Raw genomic sequence first — 7,644 nt, 5'->3', positions numbered from 1 at the left:
AAAGTTTATTTATACCTCTATGAACTTAATTTCTAGTTTCTAGTTTCAACCAACTCTGAGACAAGAAGAAAATAGTTTTGAACTAACTATTGAGAACAGATTAAGATTCTCTTAGTCCCATGCCAACCATTACTGAATAAAATTGCACAGTGGCACACACCTACAAAGACATCTTGTGGCTCTCCCTGCAAGAGCATCTATCCTGAGGAAATCTCCAGAGATGAACCAGTTATGACTAGTTTAATTAATATTATTCCCTTTGACCCAGATTTTAAATCTTAAATATTTTCTCTTGTCCAAGCACAGTTTACCGTCTTGGAGATTCGAAGCAACCTTTGACTATTTCACCTGGAGATCATGACAACAGACTAAAGTCTTTGTAGTCACCCTTGGAAGAATAAATCAGCCTTGAAGCATGGATGACTTTTGCATCTATGAGAGCCCAGATCTTTGAGACAGAAGTAAGTGCTATTAGCTTGAAAGAAAAGGGGTGAGTAATTGGCTTTTTTTCATTAGTTTTTTTGAGTTCCTAGAAAGGAGAGGTAGTAGAGAAGCAGTTCCACCAAGATGATTGATAGACTTTGATATGGGAATGTAGGATTAGATGCGCTCTGCCATTTTGGAGGTGGTAGTATGTCTGACTAGTACTTGAAGTGAAAATATTGTGAAAGGAAGTATCACCTCTTTAAGAAACATTTGTTTCCTAGTAAGGTCCACTGAAAAGCATTAGCTAGACATTGGTCATCCCAGTAGGAATGAGCATCCTCTTTGCCTAGACTGTGGTATCTAAATATCCCTAGAATGTTTTATTTCTAGGAATAAAAAAACTTATTTTTATGCCCCAAGTTAAATCTGGATTCCTGCCCAAGAAATAGATTCAGCTATTTCTCCAGGAGTAAGATATTCGTTAAGTGGGAGATATCTTGTCACACCAGAAAGCAAGGATGTTGTTCACGGTAGGAAATGTTAGTGGTCCACCTAGGTCTCTTTGGATTTATTCTGCTGTTTCCATGAGCCCCTCACCTGGCTTTGATGTACTCTTACTTCTAACATCCTGTGCCCATAGCTTTCAATCAAAGAACTGCTATGTGTTGATGCTCAGAATGCAGGCACAGAAAGTCAGAAGAGCCTGGGAGTTTACTTCCTCATCCTCATGTATGGCTCTGCTTAGTCAAAGACTAGAATATGTCATTCCTCAGGGTTTGCCCTAACTTGAATCAAGAGATCTGCATTCTCAGTATCTTGCACCCATGAGTGTTGCCTGACTTGGCTTCTTCCCCTTCCTACTCACCCCATCATGTCCACATGAATTTTTATTTAAGAATCTGCTTTGGGGAAACTCAGTCTAAGAAACTATAAAAAATTCTGGATACTCTAGTATCAAAAGCACAAATGAAATTTTGACAAATTTTTAAGTTTTATATGTAATTAGGCAATTCAATAGGTCACATGGCAATTAGTAAGGTATTGGGTCATTGGGAAAGTCATGGTGTATTTTTCTATGTTTTTCTATGCAAAAATGCCTCATGACTTTTCTAATGACCCAATAGAAACCTGAATCCATGACCAAAAACATAGGATGAGAATAATTTACTAGGAAGTCATAATAAATACTTCTGGGGTTGTGTTTGTCAAATGCTGAATGCAAGTAACAAAACTTATAATCATAGAAAATACTAACCATGGGATCTAAAATAGTAACCTGGGATACATTTAATAAACTCTGATATTAGACTCTCTATGAAGTTATATAATTTATAAAAATATTATATGGTAAACCTGAAGACATTGCAGGAGAAAAGGAGGCATTGTTTATTATAGAAGTAAATTAAGGAGGATTGGGCATGTTATTGAGCCTCTTTTCCTCTTTAATATGTTTATATTCTTGGACATGGGGGTAATGCCACACCATGGGGTATGGGACCTGTCATCCTTGGCAGGATGATACAACCTTGGAAAATCCAAGGTGGCTCGCTCTCATGGGATGAACTTGCACACAGGGAAACAGGAGATAACTGGGCAGGAAAAAAAAAACTGTGCAAAGACTGTTCAAAAGTATACTTTCTCCATAAAAACTTCCCAGAGAAATTTGGGTCATACCTGAAAGCACCCCTGCTAGTATTCATGGCAGGCTGCAAGATCATGGCTAGCATAGTCTTTTATCACTTTGGATTCACTCATATTATTCTCATTTTTATTGCCCTGATCTTTCTACCTTCCATAGGATGTCATCACTTAAATGATTAATCTTTGACTCAAACTCTGATTTCTAGAAGATGTAGGCTAAGACATTTATTGATCATTCCTTTGGAGGCAAAAGATACTAAAAAAGAGAATTCTAAACAAGTTGCTAAGGGAAAATAATTGAGTCTGGGATTCTATACAAAAATTATTTAAGTATAAAGATGACCTAGATCATTGGAGAGATATGACTTACTTAACCCTATGCCTTCCAAATTCTGAAGAATGTTTATGGTGTATATTTTTACTGCTCAGATTCTAGGGATAGTAGTGAAGAAAAAAGTTGATGTCTAAACATTTGTGGATAATATGGTTATAAACATTAATATAGTCACTACAAGAGAATTTCTAGAATAGAGAATCCAAATGTAAAGAACAAATGATGCAGCAAGACCCTTTAAACTAAGTAACAAAAACTGAAGCACAACCTATAGAAGTATAATAGACACTAAGCAAGTATTTTATTTTTTAAAATATTACTTTTATAAGAATATAAATATTAAAGGGCACTAAGAGGTAAATTTGATATTGATTAGAGGCATATCTTAACCAACTAAGTCAAATATTTATGAAAAATTGGCAAAAGCCGTCACACTGTAATTGTAACATACTTCTCTTGGCAATTAGAAGATCAAAGTAGATCAAAAATAAGGCTATACATGATTTGAGCAATTAACAACTGAGGCATGTAATAAAACTTGATTAAGTCAACAATTAAAAAAAGAACTTAAAATGTCATATTTCTAGTACATTGTAATAAATTAGTGGTTAACAAAGTGACAAAAAATGTTCCTTGCAAATTAAATACCCTTCTAAATAACTTAGACTAATTTATATTAATTTTTTCTTAAATCCATTCAGAAACAAAATGAGAACATGCTCTCAAGGAAACTGTTGAAGTAGTACAGAGAAGGAAATTTTATGAAAGCTATTAATTTATTAGAAAACAATAAGACAGATGGAAAATAAACCAAACACTTAACTCATGAATCTAGGAAGAGAAATTAATCCAAAGTTATTGGATATAAAAATGAATAAAAATAAAAGCAGAAGTCCCTGATGTTGAAGAGATTGGGGAAATCCATACATGATTAATAAAGTCAAAGGTTCTCCTTTTAAAATGTCAATGAAGAGGAAATTTTTGGACAAAACCAACATTTTGTCAATGAATTTGAAAATGTAGATGGAGGGACCAGCAGTAGGCGTAATGACTTTGTTGCTGGACTCCCATGTAGTCAACTGCAGTTCGAGTCCCAGACCTGGTGGCTTAAACTCACGCTGAGCGTGTGTGTGTGTGTGTGTGTGTGTGCCCAAGATCCTGAGAGGGAATGGAGGAGAAGGGATTGCGGTGTGGCCATCTCCCCAGGGGGTGATTTCTCGCTTTCTTTCTCTCTGTCTCTCTCTCTCTTTCTGGCGAGCGCATGTGCCCTATAGCAAAAACTTCTCCAAAAAAGAAAAGAAAAGAAAACGTAGATGAAATGCACAATTATTGAGGAAGATATAAAATTATTTAAAATTGACTCATGGAAAAATTAAAAATCCCTGCAGGACTACTAGTTTTTTTTTTTTTTTGAGAGGCTTTTGCTATAGGGCGTGTGTGCTCACCAGACAGACAGAGAGACAGAAACAGAAAGTGAGAAATCACCCCCCCCCCAGGGGGGATGGCCACACCGCAGTCCCTTCTCCTCCATTCTCCCCTCGGGATCTTGGGCATGCACGCACACGCGCCCGGCATGAGTTTAAGCCACCGGGTCCGGGACTCAAACTGTGGTCAACTACATGGAAGTCCAGCGACATAACCATTACGCTAACTGCTGGTCCCAGGACTACTAGTTTCAATAATGGGTATGCATCACACCTGATCAAGGTCTCCTTGATATCTGGGTCCTCTTGGAAATTACAGAGTTAAGGTCCGTGTATAATGTGCATGCTTTATATATGAATACACACATATATTTATTTTCACTTAGACATAGGTGTATGGAGCTGAAGTATTCAGGTTTTTTTTCAAAGGCTGTACAACCTAATGTAAATCTTCTGACTTGTCTAATCCTGATGATCTTTGACTTACAACCATTTTATGAAAACCAATAGAAAGTTTTATCCCGAAGTGCTTTTAGACTTCTATAGACTATCAGAACATTCAAAGATAATAAAGATTATGATATTAAACTATGGCAATTTTTCATGATTGTGATGGGTTCAGTTCATACCAGAAAAAAGGAACACTGCCTATGTCAGTAATACCGAACAAAACAGAGACTCAGATTAGTTAGTACTAGAAGTTAGTAGCCATTGCATCACACTACCTTTATAGACCGTCTTCAGATTCACTTGTTTGCTTTTAACTTTTATCATGTTAAAGTTTGAGAATCACAGGTGAATAAAGAAAAGAGAATTCTTCACCCCTCTCTCCTCCAAGATTGAATCCATCTTTCTTAACCTTGGCTACACAACAGACCCACTGAGTATCTTGATCACTGTATACATGCTTGGTCCTACTTCCATTCTTTATTAATCCAAAGTTCTGGAGTTGTGCCTGAGTATGTGGCTTTAAATGCATCTACCATATTCTAATTCAGTGGCTGAGTGAAAGGGTGGAAATTCTCAGCCTGAATGGTGGCCTTTGTATAACCTCTTATCTTTGTTGCGTATTGTTCACCTGTTCACCTCACATGTAATCAACCCTATCATATGCCAGACACTATGCTGATGATGCTACCATTGAACACCTACTATGTACCAAGCGTTTCATGCAAGCATTTCTTTGAAGCAATCGAGGGGTACCAGGTTCTTGGCCTCTAAAGAGTCTCTGTGTTTAATCCTTTGACAGTTTATTTCGTGAAACTGAAGGTACATTTGTAATTTTAGCAGGTATAACATTCTCCTTTCAGTTCCTCTGAGAGAAAGACAGATGGTTTCAATCTTTCACTTGAAAAAAAAAAAAAAGGATGGAATTAAGTCTGGTTTACACCAGTAATATTCTCTAAGACCATTCTGTAAAGCTACATTTTATCTGGTCATGGCTTTTGGGGGCCCTGTAAGCCATAAACAGTAAAGCATTAAACTGTGATGGGGCAGTTTAATTGGTTTCCTAGTAGACCACTACAAGGATAACTGAAAGACATCAATATCTATAGTCTCAAGTTAAGCTAGGATCATTTGACAAAATATAGGGATATCATAAACTACACAGCTATACAAGAGAATGCTGAAATTTTGTGCTATAAAGGTCTGTCAACAAAGTAAACTTAGAGTGAAGTAGACTGTGATTTCAGTTCTAAAAGCATTTTGAAACACTTCCTTGTGCCATGGCACAGTGTGTAGTGAGTGTGAGAGACATACCTGGCAACTGGTTACGTGTCTGAGCCTCTAACACTGAAATGGTTCACCTAGGAAATGGACATCAGATATGAAGCTTTATCCTTTAAATAATTTAAAAAACAAAATCTTCTAGCTAGACCTTTAGGCAAATGATGGTAAGAACAGCAAGGTTCATCATATAGTTGATTCTATGATTTAAGCAGACTCAATGTTTAGCTTAGTCTAATCCTTATTTGATCTAAATTATCTGAGTTGTCTGAGGACCTCTTTCCTAATCCCCTTATGTTAAAGAGTAGAGAAGAAGGACTAACTTGTCAAAGCAACATATTTCTCCTCTAATTGAGCGAAACCTCAGATGTTTTTCTAGTTCCTAGTTCCTTTTACCATTACACTGGTTAAACCTACTTCTAAATCTACAAGTCGAATTATATCTTCCCAAAAAGATGTGCTGAGGGGCTGACAGGTGGTGTGTAGTGGTTAAGGTGCTAGACTTCCACATCACGTACTGTGGTTCAAGTCCCTGACCTGGTGGCTTGAAAATCACACCAGGCATGTGTGTATGCATGCCAAAAATCCCAGGAGGAGAATGGAAGAGAAGGGATTATGCTGTAGCCATTCCCCCGGAGGAGGCGGGTGATTTCTCACTTTCCTTCCCTCTGTCCCTCTCTGTCTCTGGTGAGTGCACACACCCTATGGAAAAAGCCTTAGACAAACCAACAAAAAAGACAATGTGCCAAATTTCTAGCCCCTTAACATCTATGAATGTGACTTTATTTGGGAATAGGGCTGTCACAGACCTAATTAGTTAAAATGAGGCCATAGTTGAGTAGGCTGGGCTCTTAATCTAACATGACTGTATCCTTTTAAGAAAAGGAAAATGTGGACACAGACACAAAGGGAAGATAGTCTTGGCAGAGATGGAAGCTATGCTGACACAAGAATCACCTGAGGCTACCAGAAGCTGAGAGAGGCAAGGAAGGATGTTCCCCTAGAGGCTTTGATGAGAGTTTGCTCTGCTAATATCTTCATTTCAGACTTGTAGCTTGCAGACCCAAGAAAGGCTAAGTTTCTGTTGTTTTAAGTTTATGATTTGTTGAGATGGCCAACATAGAAAATACATACATCTAAAAATGAACTCTGTGGCCTTATCTAAATGTACCATGCCATAGCTGGTAGCCAGATCTCAGCATTGCGGGCAGTAGATGATTTAGAGTTAGTATTTGAAAGTTACTGTTATTAGTTGATCCAGAAGAGTCCAATAGTTAGTAAACTGAGCCTCTGAAATCTTCATGTCAGAAATATTTAGCTTCTTCATAATACCAGTGTATGCTTCAAATGATATATAATAAATTCTAATGCATTATAATAAACTGTACAGTTTGGTAGGCATACATATTAGCTCAACATCTGAAAAGTCTGATTACACTAGATTGTCTAACAATCACACATTCCACGATTAGTCATACTTTGAAAGCTGCCAACAGAAAATAGCTGTTCTATAATTACTGTGAATCCTGTCAGAGTCAAAAATTTCTGCTTCAGTCTTAATAGTAGTACAGCAAAATGATTACAAGAGGAATACCTATATACGACTGCCCAAGCATACTTCAATACAGTGAAGAGAACTGCAGTTTAACCCAGAATACCTAATGAGTGCCCAGAGGCCTCTATGCTCAGAATAGAGTGAACAAGACAGACATTGCCCTGACCTCTAAGTATAGGACTTAACAAGGAGAATAAGTTCATCTTTTAAATAATTCTTACTATTTTCCTCTTATTATTACAATGGTGGCTTGTGCTTTGAAGAATAAGCACCAGGGGAATGGTATATGTACATGGGAAAACCTGAGTGGGTTGCTGGAGAAAGGCAGTCAGAAAGGCACCTGAGGAAATGACACAGACTTTTTTTTTTGTTAAAGAATTATTTTTATTTAAATTTATTTATTTATTTATTTATTTATTTATTTATTTATTTATTTATTTATTTATTTATTTATTTATTTATTTATTTATTTATTTATTTATTTATTTATTTATTTATTTATTTATTTATTTATTTATTTATTTATTTATTTATTT

This window comes from Tupaia chinensis, unplaced genomic scaffold (assembly GCF_000334495.1).
Source record: "Tupaia chinensis unplaced genomic scaffold, TupChi_1.0 Scaffold148874_1, whole genome shotgun sequence".
Lineage (NCBI taxonomy): Eukaryota > Metazoa > Chordata > Mammalia > Scandentia > Tupaiidae > Tupaia > Tupaia belangeri.
This window is presented reverse-complemented; position numbering follows the sequence as displayed.